The 19,812-nt window shown below is 43.3% G+C and overlaps 1 long non-coding RNA gene across 1 annotated transcript in view; it reads right to left on the bottom strand.

The window, feature by feature from the left end:
- The window catches only part of LOC143984429 (uncharacterized), a 50,509-nt gene that overhangs the window by 7,028 nt on the left and 23,669 nt on the right, over positions 1 to 19,812 (bottom strand). The window contains exon 2 of the long non-coding RNA XR_013274853.1: positions 15,700 to 15,819. This is a non-coding gene — a long non-coding RNA (uncharacterized LOC143984429). The remainder of the gene's footprint in view (positions 1 to 15,699; positions 15,820 to 19,812) is intronic.

Genomic DNA, 19,812 nt, shown 5'->3' with positions numbered 1-19,812 from the left:
TGGACCCAGGCGGGGGAGGGGGAAGCCTCGTAAGAGGGAGGGTACTGTCATGGTTATGCAGTGATCTTCCTGTGTTTGCTTACCTCCCCTCATGTGTTCAGACTAAGAGGCCAGCCACTTCCACCTGGTGATTTTTATAACCTCTCCTCTAAGCATGGCTCCACCCCAGGCCCTATCAGGGAACCTTATATTAACCTGTGCACTGCAGGCCATCAGTGCTGATCAACCATTGGGTATTCCATTGTGTGTTTGGCTTCCTGTTTCCTGCCGTGTGCTCTTCTCTTGTTCCGTTACCGACTTTGGCGTGTCTTTGACTATCCCTGTTTGCCTGTGATTCTGACCTTTTGGCGTGTCCCTGACTATTTATGTCTGCTTGTGGCCCCAACCTTGGCTTTGTCCCTCACCATCCCTATCCTCCTGTTGCCTACTGTGGGTGTGAGCTGGGGGACCCTGGGGGTCACGACCTGGAGCCAGTTGCAGCCAAGTCCATCCTCACCACTCAAGGCTCTGGTGAACACCTGCTGGCTCTTAGACTCCGCGCCCCAGGGAATCTTATGCTCTAACCCCGGTGGGACCTGTCTCCCGTCCGCAGCAGTCAGCCATAGGGTCCATAACCTTGCGGTGCACTCCTGATCCCAACGGTGTGCATCTGTCCCCTCGCCTCTGGGTGACCTGACATACGGATTCACTAGGCAGTCACAAACAGAAGCCAAAAAAAGAGGTTGTGAGTTGGAAATGTGAAAACAGCATCCATTTCATTAAAGTATTGATTTAAGACATGGAAGAGGGGTAAGTAAACAAAATTTACTGAATAATTGTACTTTATATGAAAGTACCTTTACCATTTTTGATTAATTTATACAGTTGCAAAAAAGTATGTGAACCCTTTTGGAATGATATGGATTTCTGCACGAATTGGTCATAAGATATGATCTGATCCTCATCTAAGTCACAACGATAGGCAATCACAGTCTGCTTAAACTAATAACACACAAAGAATTAAATGTTACCATGTTTTTTATTGAACACTCCATGTAAACATTCACAGTGCATGTGGAAAAAGTACATGAACCCCATACAATAATGAGATCTCCAAGAGCTATTTTGAGTGAGATGTTAGCCAACTGGAGTTCAATCAATGAGATGAGATTGGAGGTGTTGGTTACAGCTGCCCTGCCCTATAAAAAAAACACACACCAGTTCTGGGTTTGCTTTTCACAAGAAGCATTGCCTGATGTGAATGATGCCTCGCACAAAAGAGCTCTCAGAAGACCTACGATTAAGAATTGTTGACTTGCATAAAGCTGGAAAGGGTTATAAAAGTATCTTCGAAAGCCTTGCTGTTCATCAGTCCATGGTAAGACAAATTGACTATAAATGGAGAAATTTCAGCACTGCTGTTACTCTCCCTAGGAGTGGGCTTCCTGTAAAGATGACTGCAAGAGCACAGCGCAGACTGCTCAATGAGGTTAAGAAGAATCCTAGAGTGTCAGCTAAAGACTTACAAAAGTCTCTGGCATATGCTAACATCCCTGTTAGTGAATCTACGATACATAAACCACTAAACAAGAATGGATTTCATGGGAGGATACCACAGAGGAAGCCACTGCTGTCCAAAAAAAAAAAAACATTGCTGCATATTTACCGTTTGTATAAGAGCACCTGGATGTTCCACAGCAGTACTGGCAAAATATTCTGTGGACAGATGAAATCAAAGTTGAGTTGTTTTGGTGTGGAGAAAAAGAGGCACAGCACACCAACATCAAAACCTCATCCCAACTGTGAAGTATGGTGGTGGGGGCATCATGGTTTGGTTCTACTTTGTTGTGTCAGGGCCTGGACGGATTGCTATCATCGAAGAAAAAATTAATTCGCAAGTTTACATCCAATCTTAAATGCTGCCCTGCCATCGCGAGAGCGCCACCGGCGGCGCGTTAGCGTGCTGGTCGGGACCCCCGTGTGTCCAGTCGCGGGTCCCGTGGACTCAATCGCCACGGACATACCCGCGATCGTCTCACGGGGCGGCTGAACTGGGAGATGCCGTTGTAAACAGCATCTCCCCGTTCTGCCTAGCAACAAGTGACGCTGATCTCTGCTCCATGTGATTGGAGCAGAGATCAGTGTTCACTAAAAGAAAGCCCAGCCCCCAACAATTAGTAACACACGCCTAGGAACACTTAACCCCTACACTGCCACCCATTGGTTAACCCCTTCACTGCCAGTGCCATTTACACAGGAATCACTGCATTTGTATAAAATGACAATGGTCCCAAAAATGTGTAAAAAATGTCCGATGTGTCCGCCATAATGTCGCAGTCACAATAAAAATCGCTGATCGCCGCCATTACTAGCAAAAAAAATGTATTAATAAAAATGCCAGAAAACTATCCCCTATCTTGTAAATGCTATAACTTTTGCGCAAACCAATCAATAATCGCTTATTGCAATTTTTTTTTCCAAAAATATGTAGAAGAATACGTATCGGCCTAAACTGAGGGAATTTTTTTTTTTTTATATATATATATATATATTTGGGGGATATTTATTATATAAAAAATAATGCGTTTTTTTTTTCAAAATTGTTGCTCTATTTTTGTTTATAGCGCAAAAAATAAAAACCGCAGGGGTGATCAAATACCACCAAAAGAAAGCTCTATTTGTGGGAAAAAAAGCATGTCAATTTTGTTTGGGAGCCACGTGTCATGACTGCACAATTGTCAGTTAAAGCAACGCAGTGCCAAATCGCAAAAAGTGCTCTGGTCTTTCGCTAGCAAAATAGTCCGGGGCTGAAGTGGTTAAAAAAAAAAAACTTGGGCATGCGAGGCTCATTCATTAACAGAATTCTGTGAATGGGAGAACTATAACTACGGTCATCTATTGTAGCTTATGGCTAGTTCTCAATTAACTACCAGGGCACAGATGAGTGCTCTAGGTAGTTCATTGAAGTGTCCTGTGATTCAGTAACTGCCTGCCTGCACGAGGTATGGACAGGCAGCTACACTTACAGTCTGCAGGAGCCTGAGATTGCACCCATGATCTGCTGATTATGTGTGTGATGCTTTACAGGCTCCTAATAAAAAAAAAAAAAATAGTTGCTACATTGGGTATGAAAAGCTCCTTGTTCGCACATTCTTGCACTTGAGTATCCTGACTCTATCTTGGTAATAAAGTTTAGCATGGCACTTTATGTTTAACCCTGAATGATCTATGAGTTTCTTGCACTTACATCTCTCAATATGTCCACTTCATCATTTTGCACTTCTTGTATAATTTGAACATGATAATACTTTGGATGAAGCTTATTTCTTGGTGTAATGAAGTTGAAAGCTTGTTTCTACTGTTCCATTTGTTATATTGTGCTTCAAAACTTCAATAAAAATGTATTGAAAAGAAAAACAGAATTAACTTTTACCTGCAATTTTTTTAAATGGTCCTAATGGATGCAAAAATGTTTATAATAAAAATAAATAAAAAAACTGATAAAATGTGTCTTTAAAACAGAAAAAAAAGAGAGAAAAAATGTACTTAAGTTGGATTGCATTATGAGGGCAATGTTGGTGCATGCATACATGAAAGAAGAAAAAATAAAAACCAGGCTGAGCTCAACCTCAATATGTAAAATTATAATGAATAGAAAAGAAAATGAATAAGCTGTTGAATTGACTGGAACCCAACCATCATTTAACGGGGCACATAAGGCACATATATCCCTGTATGTTGCAGTCGTTCAGGTGCTTATCTAATAGTTTTTTGAAAATATCTATGCTCCCCGCTGAGACCACCGCCTGTGGAAGAGAATTCCACATCCTTGCCTCTCTAAGCCCTTGTACACACGGTCGGAGATTCCGACAACCAAATCCGTCGGATTTTGTCCGTCGGATTTTGTCCGTCGGATTTTGTCCGTCGGATTTTGTCCGTCGGATTTTGTCTGAAACTGTTGTATACACACGGTCGGACAAAGTTGTCGGAAAATCCGACATGATGACATTATTTTGTTATGACGGGACTACGTTCATGCTAGTAGCCAATAGCTTTGGTGTAGGAATTTGATCGGAGTATGTCCGATCGGAGCATTTTGTCTGAAAATTTTACCATCAAGTTGGAAAACTTGGTCCGTCAGATACTCCGATGGAAACAGTCCGATGTAGACCACACACAGTCGGAATATCTGACAAAACGGTCCGATCGGACACATTCCATCGGAATCTCCGACTGTGTGTACAAGGGCTTACAGTAAAAAACCCTCTACGTAGTTGAAGGTTAAACCTCTTTTCTTCTAATTTTAATGAGTGGCCACGTGTCTTGTTAAACTCCCTTCCACTAAAAAGTTTTATCCCTATTGTGTGGTCACTAGTACCATATCTGTATGTTGAAATCATATCAAATCTCAAGCGTCTCTTCTCCAGAAGGAATACGTTCAGTGCTCACAACCTTTCCTCATAACTAATATCCTCCAGGGATGTAATGTGCTTTTCCCATCACCGAATGAGTGAATTGGCTCCTTACCAGATCCAAGCGACCCCCCGTTACAGAGGGTCACCACAGGCGACAACAGTCAAAGGATATCCGGATAGCGCTTCCTCCTCAGGCGATCCCGAATCTTTCACGCGATAGGGTTATGGCTGTTATTCCACATATCACTCCCAACTCAACGTAGTATCACATAGGGAAAAACATAGGCTCCAGATAGTGTAAAACCAAGTGACTTTAATTTGCAAAAACGAACGTATACACTTACATAAAAGACTTTAAAAGCAGGTTCAAAACAGAAGCGTGCACCGGCCGGATACACGCTAACGCAGAGACCAACCCGTCCTTCCTGGTCCAAAAAGAACGAACACGACTGGGGTGACGTCGACACATTCGCACCGCCCTACGCGTTTCGTAATAATTTACGTCGTCCAGGGGCACGGGCGGCGTGCGACGTCACCCCTTTTATAACCATCAACTTAACCAAGCCTCGCTTTGGGTCAGCGGCCATCTTAGATATCACATAAGCATTAGGAATCAATGACCATAGGCCAAGCCTCACTATCAATCATGAACGTCAGATGTGCATATCCGCAACGAACGTCCTATGATTGTGGACCATGCCTCGTTTCCATACGAACGTCATATGGTCATAAACCAAGCCTCACTTCCAGGTAATAACCCTATTGGAAGAGAGACGTGGCAAATGCCCTCATTTTAAAGTACCCTTCCTATGTCCAGAGACAGGGCATAGTATAGGTCAAAAAGGAGGGTAGACTAAAATAAAAAATCAATAAAATGAAGAATAATAATAAATTGTAATAAAATAAAACAAAAATAAAATGAAGTAAAATATCACAAATTGGTATAGAGATACACCAAAAAATTATGCGTTTCTTGATGTATTTATATGTCCATCAAATTCAATTAAGAACTGGGGCTACTGTAAACATGTATTTCAAATACCTTACTGACTCGCGTATTCCCCAGGGATTAGCCTAGGGCATCCCAAACAAATATCAAGGAATGCAATTAAACATGAATCCCCAAATCTAGAGGGCCACCAAACCCAAAACCAGGCCTGCCATCCAAAAGGGGCCAAAAAAGGAGAAAAACAAGGATATGTTCTACAATAATATGTACCAAAATGAACAGCAAGAAAAGTACAGTAGAATGGTATTTCACAGTAACTGATACAAGAACCGTGGTAGAAAAGCATTACATCAAACAGGTCACCTCAAGAGTTATTAATAAAGGCATTTACATCGGTGTCCACATTAAGGCCAAACGGAACATATGTTTTTAATTTATGGATCCAGGCCATTTCGAGCTTAGATATTTCCCTAACCAAGGACCCTCCCCTCCAGTGGGGCCTATATTTGTCTAAACCGACAAATAGGGTGCCTGATGGGTCTCTCTTATGTGTCTGGTCATAGTGTCTGGACACAGGGTGTTTATCAAACCCACGTCTGATGTTGCCTATGTGTTCGTTCAACCTGACGCGGAGTGCCCTCTTGGTCCGCCCTATATACTGGAGGCCACAAGGGCACTGAAAAGGTAAACCACAGCCTCCGAGGAGCAAGTAATAAAAGACTCTATTTCGTATGTTCTAGAAGTGCTTGAGGATACAATGCTAGAAATCTTAGAGCCCCTATGTGAATTCAGGGTACAAACCTGACAGTTCTTACATTTATAGTAACCAATTAAATTTTGAAAGAAACATCTATTGGCCCTAGGCGGGTCTTGTACACTGGGGGCAATCTTGTTTCCCAGTGAAGAGGCCCCTTTAAAAATTATTTGGGGTTTAGCAGGTAGAATTGGATTCAAAACATGGTCACTAGTGAGTAAGTGCCAATGTTTTTGAATCAAATTTCTCACACCGCGATGTTGGACTGAGAAAGTCGTGACAAACGGTACACCACCCTGTATGTTAGCCCTAGCACTTTGTCTGTCTGCCAGTAGTGAAGATCTATCTCTAGTCCGGGCAGTCTTCATGGTTGCATCAAGGGAAACGGGATCATATCCCTTTTCCAGAAATCTGTCTGCCAAAATCGCTGCCTGTTCATCATATTTTGCAATATCCGAACAGTTCCGTCTGAGGCGTAAAAATTGCCCCAGGGGAACAGCTTTTAGCCAAGGTTGAAAGTGGCAACTGTCGGTAGGGATGTACGAGTTCCTATCGGTGGATTTAAAATATGTAGATGTGATAAACTCATCTCCAACCCTCCTGATGTTAAGATCAAGGAAATTGACCTCATCCTGGCTAGCCTCAAAGCTAAATTTGATCCCTCTATTGTTTTCATTTAAACTAGCCATGAACGACCGCAAATCTGGCTCTGTTCCTTCCCAAAGGAGGAGGACGTCATCGATATACCTCGCCCACAGGACTATCTCAGACCTTCTAGGGGCATCAATGACGTCCTCCTCCCATTTGGCCATGAAAAGGTTTGCCAAGCTGGGGGCATATTTTGCCCCCACGGCCACGCCCCTGTCCTGGCGATAAAATTGCTGGTCAAACCAGAAATAGTTGTGTCCGGCCGCATATTCCAGAAGTTCTATTAGGAAATCAATCTGAGGTGAAGGAAGACCCGACCCCCTCTCTAGGAATAGTCTCACTGCCTCCACTCCTAAGGAGTGGGGGATGATGGTGTATAATGAATTAACATCTGCCGTGACCAACCAAAGACCATCTCCAGGGGTGATACCGGACAAAAGATTGATTATATGTTTAGTGTCTTTGACATATGACGGGACCTTTTGGACTAAAGGTTGCAAATAGTGATCTATATACTTGCCCACCCGGGACGTCACCGAGTCAATGCCACTGACTATGGGTCGTCCCGGGGGGCAAGCTTGATTCTTATGGAGCTTCGGGAGGTAGTAGATAACAGGTGTACGGGGGGCACAAGGTACCAAAAAAAGTTTTTCTTTATCATTTAAGATGCCCCTCCGATGACCTCCCTCCACAATCCTACCCAATTCCTTCTTATACTTGTCCACTGGATCCCGATTAAGGATAGTGTATGTTTCCCTATCCTCCAAGATGCGGTACATCTCTTTCATGTAATCGCATCGGTCTAGTACCACGATTCCCCCCCCCTTATCGGCAGGTCTAATGACCAGGGACTTGTTGTTACACAAAGTATCCCATCTCCAGGTCTCTACGCATTTTAACTTTCTTCACCCTGATATCCTCCAGGTCACGTAGTACCACATCCCTGAATACCTTAATACTGGGTGCAAGGGATCCTGGAGGATTGAAGAGGGACGCATTTGAAAGGTTGGAGTGTTGAAACTCCGTTATTCTCGTGGTATTCTCTCTGATGGGGTTGCCCAACATATACCGTTTTATATTCAATTTGCGGACAAATTTGTGTACGTCCATATAAGTTTGAAACTTGCTCAGACATCTGGGTGGAGCAAATTTCAAACCTTTGTCAAGTAATTTGGTTTCAGAAGCCGTGAGTTCCTGTTTGCTTAGATTAAAGATTCCAGTTCCTATGGCCTCTTTCTTTTTTGTTGATTGGGCTCGCCTCCCCCCTCTAACCCCTCTCTTTGTTCGACTGACCTTTTCAGGCCTCTGTTGTCCCTGGGAAAAAAATGTTGGTTATTGTTCTCACTGGTGTGGGGCCCTCCCTCATAGGCGGGCTGTTGGTATCCCTGTCTATATCCTGGACTCCCCTGGATATAGGAATTGGGATGCCGTCTAGGGTCCGCCCTCCAATTCCCTCCTACTCGGCCCGATCCCCTGGGGGTCTCAGAGTCAGAGAGGGGAAAAAAACGATTTTGAATGGGGACATTATAGTTATAATTCCTATCATCTCTATTCTGATAGGGAAGATTCTCTTGATAGGGACCCTGAGTCCAATCTGGGGGCCCATAGGTCCCTGAATGGCTGGGTCGTCCTGTTCTCGGAGAAAAAGGTACTCGGTGAGGGTATGGCCCATTCAACTTGGGGCCTTTTTTGGGGATTCTCTGTTGAGGAGGGAATCTCTGGGATTCTCTGTTGAGGAGCTCCCGCATATTGGTTCCTAGTCTGGTTTGGAGTTTTTTGATTATTCACAGGTCTCCTAAAACCATAGCTAGTGCCGGGATTGGGTTGGGTATTGTTCGGGGGTGGTTGTGCGGGGTTACCTCCCACTGCGCCCAGTGAATTCAGTTGTTGTGATGTGTCCATCTGGACCTCCACCACCTCTTCCAAATCTAAATCTCTCTGCCAAGAACATACCATCCCAGTGTTATAATCCTCCTTATCCCTATTATATTTCCGTTTTTTCTTAATTTTCTGATCTATGGTCATTGATTCCTAATGCTTATGTGATATCTAAGATGGCCGCTGACCCAAAGCGAGGCTTGGTTAAGTTGATGGTTATAAAAGGGGTGACGTCGCACACCGCCCGTGCCCCTGGATGACGTAAATTATTACGAAACGCGTAGGGCGGTGCGAACGTGTCGACGTCACCCCAGTCGTGTTCGTTCTTTTTGGACCAGGAAGGACGGGTTGGTCTCTGCGTTAGCGTGTATCCGGCCGGTGCGCGCTTCTGTTTTGAACCTGCTTTTAAAGTCTTTTATGTAAGTGTATACGTTCGTTTTTGCAAATTAAAGTCACTTGGTTTTACACTATCTGGAGCCTATGTTTTTCCCTATGTGATACTACGTTGAGTTGGGAGTGATATGTGGAATAACAGCCATAACCCTATCGCGTGAAAGATTCGGGATCGCCTGAGGAGGAAGCGCTATCCGGATATCCTTTGACTGTTGTCGCCTGTGGTGACCCTCTGTAACGGGGGGTCGCTTGGATCTGGTAAGGAGCCAATTCACTCATTCGGTGATGGGAAAAGCACATTACATCCTTGGAGAAGATTTTTAATTTGTGTACTTATAACTCAGCTGTTTGAAAGTTTTTTCTTCACTGCTGTACTTCACTTGAAGTTTTACTTCACTGGTGTTCGTTTAACATATGGACATTCTATTATTATTTTTTGATATATGACTATATGGACATTATATAGAGTGTCTCTAAATACGATTTTTTTTCGATAGTTCATTTATGTAAAAATTGCAAATATTTTTTTCATATCTTATTTTTTATTTTCAATTTTTAGGGGTATATGCACAGAGTTTGACATACTCATATTGTGTTTGGGGAATTTACATTATTGACACGCAATTATGGTTTGTTTTTGTAGTTAATTGCACTTATTTGTATATGGTTTGCACTATATTTTGGAGGTGGTCTCAGAGACATTAAGATACTAAGACCCATTTTGTGGGTCTGGCACATATACATACCCTACTCATTTTGGGTATTCGTGGTTAGCGCAGTTCTCTCTTTTTTCTATTTCTGTTTGGTGTATTCTTGGTGTACATTTGAATTGCAGCTTCCGCCCAATACCATTTGTATTCCGTAGCGCAGTTTTTCCCCTTTTTTTCATTCTTTTTATATTTTCCAATTATTAATTGCTGCTTCGGTTTTTTGGGTCATACCAATTTTGAGATCATGGATATCTTTGAATTTCGGGCAAAAAGGGTTGTAGACATAACTGGGGTTTTTGACTCTACCCCACCGTCAGTGGTCTCCGATACGAGTGGTCTTTTTTTGCGACTTAAAAATTTGACCACATCCGAGATCCATCTCCAATGGGACATTGCCTTCCTGGAAACCTATATTAGGGAGGCAATGGTCCCTAGGAGTTTGAGGTGGAATGTCAGTCCCCAACAAGGGGAACCGGATTTAGAAGGCTGGTATAGATATTTTAATGAATCAGGGGTGAGCTTATTACGCTTTTTAGCTCAAAAAAAGAGCGAGAAAGCAGCCCGATTAGACATAGAGATTAAGGCCATCAGGGATTCCCTATTACCTCTCAGGGACAGTGAGGAGTATAGGGAATGTTCCAAGAACCTGCTGAAGGTGCTTGAAAAAGAAGAAAAAGATCAGAAAATTAAGAAAAAACGGAAATATAATAGGGATAAGGAGGATTATAACACTGGGATGGTATTTTCTTGGCAGAGAGATTTAGATTTGGAAGAGGTGGTGGAGGTCCAGATGGACACATCACAACAACTGAATTCACTGGGCGCAGTGGGAGGTAACCCCGCACAACCACCCCCGAACAATACCCAACCCAATCCCGGCACTAGCTATGGTTTTAGGAGACCTGTGAATAATCAAAAAACTCCAAACCAGACTAGGAACCAATATGCGGGAGCTCCTCAACAGAGAATCCCCAAAAAAGGCCCCAAGTTGAATGGGCCATACCCTCACCGAGTACCTTTTTCTCTGAGAACAGGACGACCCAGCCATTCAGGGACCTATGGGCCCCCAGATTGGACTCAGGGTCCCTATCAAGAGAATCTTCCCTATCAGAATAGAGATGATAGGAATTATAACTATAATGTCCCCATTCAAAATCGTTTTTTTCCCCTCTCTGACTCTGAGACCCCCAGGGGATCGGGCCGAGTAGGAGGGAATTGGAGGGCGGACCCTAGACGGCATCCCAATTCCTATATCCAGGGGAGTCCAGGATATAGACAGGGATACCAACAGCCCGCCTATGAGGGAGGGCCCCACACCAGTGGGAACAATAACCAACATTTTTTTCCCAGGGACAACAGAGGCCTGAAAAGGTCAGTCGAACAAAGAGAGGGGTTAGAGGGGGGAGGCGAGCCCAATCAACAAAAAAGAAAGAGGCCATATGAACTGGAATCTTTAATCTAAGCAAACAGGAACTCACGGCTTCTGAAACCAAATTACTTGACAAAGGTTTGAAATTTGCTCCACCCAGATGTCTGAGCAAGTTTCAAACTTATATGGACGTACACAAATTTGTCCGCAAATTGAATATAAAACGGTATATGTTGGGCAACCCCATCAGAGAGAATACCACGAGAATAACGGAGTTTCAACACTCCAACCTTTCAAATGCGTCCCTCTTCAATCCTCCAGGATCCCTTGCACCCAGTATTAAGGTATTCAGGGATGTGGTACTACGTGACCTGGAGGATATCAGGGTGAAGAAAGTTAAAATGCGTAGAGACCTGGAGATGGGCCTAGATACTTTGTGTAACAACAAGTCCCTGGTCATTAGACCTGCCGATAAGGGGGGGGGAATCGTGGTACTAGACCGATGCGATTACATGAAAGAGATGTACCGCATCTTGGAGGATAGGGAAACATACACTATCCTTAATCGGGATCCAGTGGACAAGTATAAGAAGGAATTGGGTAGGATTGTGGAGGGAGGTCATCGGAGGGGCATCTTAAATGATAAAGAAAAACTTTTTTTGGTACCTTGTGCCCCCCGTACACCTGTTATCTACTACCTCCCGAAGCTCCATAAGAATCAAGCTTGCCCCCCGGGACGACCCATAGTCAGTGGCATTGACTCGGTGACGTCCCGGGTGGGCAAGTATATAGATCACTATTTGCAACCTTTAGTCCAAAAGGTCCCGTCATATGTCAAAGACACTAAACATATAATCAATCTTTTGTCCGGTATCACCCCTGGAGATGGTCTTTGGTTGGTCACGGCAGATGTTAATTCATTATACACCATCATCCCCCACTCCTTAGGAGTGGAGGCAGTGAGACTATTCCTAGAGAGGGGGTCGGGTCTTCCTTCACCTCAGATTGATTTCCTAATAGAACTTCTGGAATATGCGGCCGGACACAACTATTTCTGGTTTGACCAGCAATTTTATCGCCAGGACAGGGGCGTGGCCATGGGGGCAAAATATGCCCCCAGCTTGGCCAACCTTTTCATGGCCAAATGGGAGGAGGACGTCATTGATGCCCCTAGAAGGTCTGAGATAGTCCTGTGGGCGAGGTATATCGATGACGTCCTCCTCCTTTGGGAAGGAACAGAGCCAGATTTGCGGTCGTTCATGGCTAGTTTAAATGAAAACAATAGAGGGATCAAATTTAGCTTTGAGGCTAGCCAGGATGAGGTCAATTTCCTTGATCTTAACATCAGGAGGGTTGGAGATGAGTTTATCACATCTACATATTTTAAATCCACCGATAGGAACTCGTACATCCCTACCGACAGTTGCCACTTTCAACCTTGGCTAAAAGCTGTTCCCCTGGGGCAATTTTTATGCCTCAGACGGAACTGTTCGGATATTGCAAAATATGATGAACAGGCAGCGATTTTGGCAGGCAGATTTCTGGAAAAGGGATATGATCCCGTTTCCCTTGATGCAACCATGAAGACTGCCCGGACTAGAGATAGATCTTCACTACTGGCAGACAGACAAAGTGCTAGGGCTAACATACAGGGTGGTGTACCGTTTGTCACGACTTTCTCAGTCCAACATCGCGGTGTGAGAAATTTGATTCAAAAACATTGGCACTTACTCACTAGTGACCATGTTTTGAATCCAATTCTACCTGCTAAACCCCAAATAATTTTTAAAGGGGCCTCTTCACTGGGAAACAAGATTGCCCCCAGTGTACAAGACCCGCCTAGGGCCAATAGATGTTTCTTTCAAAATTTAATTGGTTACTATAAATGTAAGAACTGTCAGGTTTGTACCCTGAATTCACATAGGGGCTCTAAGATTTCTAGCATTGTATCCTCAAGCACTTCTAGAACATACGAAATAGAGTCTTTTATTACTTGCTCCTCGGAGGCTGTGGTTTACCTTTTACAGTGCCCTTGTGGCCTCCAGTATATAGGGCGGACCAAGAGGGCACTCCGCGTCAGGTTGAACGAACACATAGGCAACATCAGACGTGGGTTTGATAAACACCCTGTGTCCAGACACTATGACCAGACACATAAGAGAGACCCATCAGGCACCCTATTTGTCGGTTTAGACAAATATAGGCCCCACTGGAGGGGAGGGTCCTTGGTTAGGGAAATATCTAAGCTCGAAATGGCCTGGATCCATAAATTAAAAACATATGTTCCGTTTGGCCTTAATGTGGACACCGATGTAAATGCCTTTATTAATAACTCTTGAGGTGACCTGTTTGATGTAATGCTTTTCTACCACGGTTCTTGTATCAGTTACTGTGAAATACCATTCTACTGTACTTTTCTTGCTGTTCATTTTGGTACATATTATTGTAGAACATATCCTTGTTTTTCTCCTTTTTTGGCCCCTTTTGGATGGCAGGCCTGGTTTTGGGTTTGGTGGCCCTCTAGATTTGGGGATTCATGTTTAATTGCATTCCTTGATATTTGTTTGGGATGCCCTAGGCTAATCCCTGGGGAATACGCGAGTCAGTAAGGTATTTGAAATACATGTTTACAGTAGCCCCAGTTCTTAATTGAATTTGATGGACATATAAATACATCAAGAAACGCATAATTTTTTGGTGTATCTCTATACCAATTTGTGATATTTTACTTCATTTTATTTTTGTTTTATTTTATTACAATTTATTATTATTCTTCATTTTATTGATTTTTTATTTTAGTCTACCCTCCTTTTTGACCTATACTATGCCCTGTCTCTGGACATAGGAAGGGTACTTTAAAATGAGGGCATTTGCCACGTCTCTCTTCCAATAGGGTTATTACCTGGAAGTGAGGCTTGGTTTATGACCATATGACGTTCGTATGGAAACGAGGCATGGTCCACAATCATAGGACGTTCGTTGCGGATATGCACATCTGACGTTCATGATTGATAGTGAGGCTTGGCCTATGGTCATTGATTCCTAATGCTTATGTGATATCTAAGATGGCCGCTGACCCAAAGCGAGGCTTGGTTAAGTTGATGGTTATAAAAGGGGTGACGTCGCACGCCGCCCGTGCCCCTGGACGACGTAAATTATTACGAAATGCGTAGGGCGGTGCGAATGTGTCGACGTCACCCCAGTCGTGTTCGTTCTTTTTGGACCAGGAAGGACGGGTTGGTCTCTGCGTTAGCGTGTATCCGGCCGGTGCACGCTTCTGTTTTGAACCTGCTTTTAAAGTCTTTTATGTAAGTGTATACGTTCGTTTTTGCAAATTAAAGTCACTTGGTTTTACACTATCTAGAGCCTATGTTTTTCCCTATGTGATACTACGTTGAGTTGGGAGTGATATGTGGAATAACAGCCATAACCCTATCGCGTGAAAGATTCGGGATCGCCTGAGGAGGAAGCGCTATCCGGATATCCTTTGACTGTTGTCGCCTGTGGTGACCCTCTGTAACGGGGGGTTGCTTGGATCTGGTAAGGAGCCAATTCACTCATTCGGTGATGGGAAAAGCACATTACATCCTTGGAGAAGATTTTTAATTTGTGTACTTATAACTCAGCTGTTTGAAAGTTTTTTCTTCACTGCTGTACTTCACTTGAAGTTTTACTTCACTGGTGTTCGTTTAACATATGGACATTCTATTATTATTTTTTGATATATGACTATATGGACATTATATAGAGTGTCTCTAAATACGATTTTTTTTCGATAGTTCATTTATGTAAAAATTGCAAATATTTTTTTCATATTTTATTTTTTATTTTCAATTTTTAGGGGTATATGCACAGAGTTTGACATACTCATATTGTGTTTGGGGAATTTACATTATTGACACGCAATTATGGTTTGTTTTTGTAGTTAATTGCACTTATTTGTATATGGTTTGCACTATATTTTGGAGGTGGTCTCAGAGACATTAAGATACTAAGACCCATTTTGTGGGTCTGGCACATATACATACCCTACTCATTTTGGGTATTCGTGGTTAGCGCAGTTCTCTCTTTTTTCTATTTCTGTTTGGTGTATTCTTGGTGTACATTTGAATTGCAGCTTCCGCCCAATACCATTTGTATTCCGTAGCGCAGTTTTTTCCCTTTTTTTCATTCTAATATCCTCCAGGCCCTTTACTAGCTTTGATGCCCTTCTGTGTACTCTCACCATTTCCAGTACATCCTTCCTGAGGACTGGTGCCCAGAATTGGGCAGCATGCTCTAGGTTCATCCAGACCAGATTCTTGTAGAGTGGGAGAATTATTGTTTAATCTCTGGAGTTGATCCCCTTTTTAATGCATGCCAATATTCTAATTGCTTTGTTAGCAGCAGCTTGGCATTGCATGCCATTGCTGAGCCTATCATCTACTAGGACCCCCAGGTCCTTTTCCATCCTAGATTCCCCCAGAGGTTCTCCCCCCAGTGTATAGATTGCATTCACATTTTTGCCACCCAAATGCATTATTTTACATTTTTCTATATTACCTTCATCTAGGTGTGGCAATGTATTTAAAAAAAAGTATAAAAGACAATAAAAATGCACTCACTAGATAAAAGTGGATCAAGCTTGTCATAGACCCATCTAGACATCCATAGGATCATTGTGAGGCTGCAGAGCTCAGCAGGCATGTGGCTAGTTGAGGGAAGTGCAGCTGTCAGGTTTCAGGCTGGAATATAAGCAACAGCAGATTCCAGAAGTGAAAAGATGATGGCATCCCTAAACAGCACTCCTCTATACCTAGATGGAAGTGTCCTCTTGTGTTTGTTTTTTAAAAGTATAATGTTTCCCTAAACGGATGTGTAAATATGGGAGATCCAGCAAAGTTGCCTGACATGTAATAATTAAGAAAAATACATTTATTAAACATATATAACCTAGAACATACAAAAACCCACTATCTAACTGATAAAATAAAATTATAATTGGTCAATTATTAAAAACGTAACCATGTCAGCTGCTGGAAAATTGTGTAACCCTCCCCCCTCCCAAAAAAGGGGGGGGGGGGTAATAATTATACAATTCCAAGTGTTCATAGGCATGTGTACCCCATTAGGGGGCATAATCTACTTGGACTAGATCACAAAGTTTAAATTACTCCTTCATATTGCATGTAACTGAATGGTCTTCACAATTCATAAACGTATCATTTGGTAGGATATATTCCAGGACTGACATATGGCTAAATGTCATTCAAAGTTCATTAAGTGATCCTCTGAGACTAACCCATGTATAAACGGTGTTGATGGGCCACTGCATGTGGCTAAATAACATTTCAAGTCTGTGAGGGTGTCCTTTAACTACCTCAATACCAGGCACTTACACCACCCTTGCCAAAGCCAGCTTTCAGCACTGTCGCTGTTTAAATGACAATTGCGCTGTCATGCTACACTGTACCCACAAATAGAGCTTTCTTTTGATGATATTTGATCCCCTCTGCATTTTTTTTATTTTTTGCTAAACAAATAAAAAAAAGTTTTTCTTTTGATTCTGTTATAACGTTTTGTAAATAAATAAGTTTTCTCCTTCACTCATGGGCACTGATAAGGCGGCACTGACAGTCACTGATAAGGTGGCACCAATGAAGTGGCACTGATGGGCATTGATGGGTAATGATAGGTGGCACTGATGGGCACTGGTAGGCAACACTGATAGGTGGCACTGATATGCAGCACTGATGGACATTGATAGGCGGCACTGATGGGCACTTATGGGTGGCACTGGTGGGCACTGATAGACAAAATTGATGGGCACTGAAAGGCTGCACTGATGGGTACTTATGGGTGGCACTGATAGGCGGCACTGCTGGGCACTGATGGCACTGGCGGGCATTGGTGATGGGCACTAACTGGAAGCTGCCTGGGCAATGATTGGCATTTCCCTGGTGGTCTAGGGTGGCATACCTGGTGGTCCAGTGTGACGGAAATCCCTAGTGGTCCTGGCAGCATCCTGGTGGTCCTGGGTGGGCATCTGGGGGGGATACACTGATAAACAATCAGCACAGACCGCCCTATCAAGAGAGGAGCTGATCGGCTCTCCTCTACTCGCATATGCCAGACACGAGTGAGGAAAAGCCGATTGACGGCTCTTGCGGTTTACATCGTGATCAGCCATGATTGGACATGGCTGATCATGTAGTAAAGAGCCTCCATCAGAGAGAGATCAGTGTCAGAATGACCCACCACACCAACAATGCATGCACCACGGGCACGCAAGAGCAGTCGTTCTGGAGGGCTATCATATGATGCCCACCCAGAACAAGAGTCACACCGCCCAGCTGTCATTTGATAGCCGGCAGGCGGGAAGTGGTTAATGAAATGTGTTAAAAGATGAACCTCCCATATGAGCAGTGTGGAGCAAGAGTGAGTTATGGCACATGTATCAAGCATGAAGGGTAACTGGAAAACTCCCAGGGAGAAGTGCCACTATTATCACATATAACATTCATATAGCTTGTAGCATAGCACCCACTACCCTCCTTTTATTGGCAACTAGATCAACATAGGAGAGCTCCTCCAACTGGGTGGTATGTAGTTCATAATTGTCCAGTTTGGGAGTCACCATTTTTGAATAAGAAAAGTTTCCAAGCCATATAACACTCAAGTAGATAAAATAGTACTTAGTCATCCATGTAGGTCTTGAAAAGTCCAAGCTGTTCTTATAGAAAGTGGTGGTCTATACAGTGCCTTGGAAAAGTATTCACCCACCTTGACTTTTTACCTGTTTTGTTACATTACAGCCTTTAGTTCAATGTTTTTTTTTTTTAATCTGAATTATATGTGATGTATCAGAACACAATAGTCTAAATTGGTTGAAGTAAAATTAGAAAAATATATACATAAAACTATTTTTCAGAAATAAAAAAATTATAATTGGCATGTGCGTATGTATTCACCCCCTTTGTAATGAAGCCCATAAAAAGCTCTGGTGCAACCAATTACCTTCAGAAGTCACATACTTAGTGAAATGATGTCCACCTGTGTGCAATCTAAGTGTCACATGATCTGTCATTACATATACACACCTTTTTGAAATGCCCCAGAGGCTGCAACACCTAAGCAAGAGACACCACTAACCAAACTCTGCCATGAAGACCAAGGAACTCTCCAAACAAGTAAGAGACAATGTTGTTGAGAAGTACATCAGGTTTAGGTCTGATGAGACTAACATTGAACTTTTTGGCCATCAAAGAAAACGCTATGTCTAGCGCAAACCCAACACATCAGATCACCCAAAGAACACCATCCCTAGTGAAATATGGTGGTGGCAGCATCATACTGTGGGGATGTTTTTCAGCAGTCGGGACTGGGAAACTGGTCAGAGCTGAGGGAAAGGTGCATGGTGCTAAATACAGGGATATTCTTGAGCAAATCCTGTACCACACTGAGTGTGATTTGAGGCGAGGTTTAATTTATTTAAATGATGCAAATCCTCAAACAATCCATGTTAATTACAGGTTGTGAGGCAGCAAAACATGAAAAATGCCAAGGGGGGAATACTTTTGCAAGGCACTGTAAGTCCATATCCAGACAAGCCATAGTCCCTTAAATGCATGGAGGAGATAGAGGAGGAGGTATCCCAGAAGCTGACATCATGGGAGCAAGCCTGGGAGCCTGACCTGTTTAGCCATTTTGTAAATATGTAAATTTTGTAAATGTGCTTAAAATGGCCTATATTGGCATCATTGCGCATGACCAAAATAAATGTCATCATGCAAAAACATCACAGCACACTCATAATTGCATCACTGCACATGAATGTAGCGGCAGATACAATGCTACTAGGAAACAAAATAACCATAGATGTCTCTCAATTATAGCACTAAACATGTAAAAAAAAACTAAATGGAAAAAGTATGACTGTAAACAGAGGAATATTGTATATAAACATACATAATTATCTTAAATATTCCATGGATTGTATCATATTATACAATGTGTCAGGCCAATGTGATTGAGGATGCTGGGACTGTGACATCATAAAGGGCAGGGTCACCACGTGACATCACCTGGGGACCCCACCCATTGTCCTTATATAAGTCACCGCACAACGCGTCCCTGTCATTGCGGCCAGAGAGAGCGTCAAGTCAACATCTTAAGGAAGAAGAAGAGAAGAAGAGAAGACGGCGACAGCAGCGACAGAAGACCGGGCCACCGCTAGTAAAAGAGCTGTAAGAAGAAAGCGGAGGTCCCGGCAAGAAGACCCGAAGAGGGGGACAGACCCCCGAAGTCGGAAGAAGACCCCCGGACAGCGGCGACGAAGAAGAAAGCCAGGCTCCTACGCTAGTAAAAGGGCTAGCAGAAGATAGCGGAGGAGTCCAGCGAGAAGACCCCCCAAGATGGAAGAAGACCCCCGGAGCTGTGCAATTAATTATTTTAAAAACATGTGTTGTGTTTTTTTCTTTACAATTTTTTTCACCAGGTGAATGGGTAGGGGTACATGGTACCCCAATACTCATTCAAATAGGGTGGGGGGCTGGTATCTTGGGCCCCTTATTAAAGGGGGCTCCCAGATTCCGATAAGCACCCTGTCTGCAGACCCCGACAACCAATGGCCAGGGTTGTCGGGAAGAGGCCCTTGTCCTCATCAACATGGGGACAAGGTGCTTTGGGGTGGGGGGCCGCAGGGCCCCCCTTCCCCAAAGCACCCCCATATTGAGGGC

This window comes from Lithobates pipiens, unplaced genomic scaffold (genome assembly GCF_037356315.1).
Source record: "Lithobates pipiens isolate NorthernLeopardFrog02 unplaced genomic scaffold, aLitPip1_a1.2 Scaffold_16, whole genome shotgun sequence".
NCBI lineage: Eukaryota > Metazoa > Chordata > Amphibia > Anura > Ranidae > Lithobates > Lithobates pipiens.
Note: the sequence above shows the minus strand (reverse complement) of the source record. Positions and strands in the feature narration are given on the sequence as shown.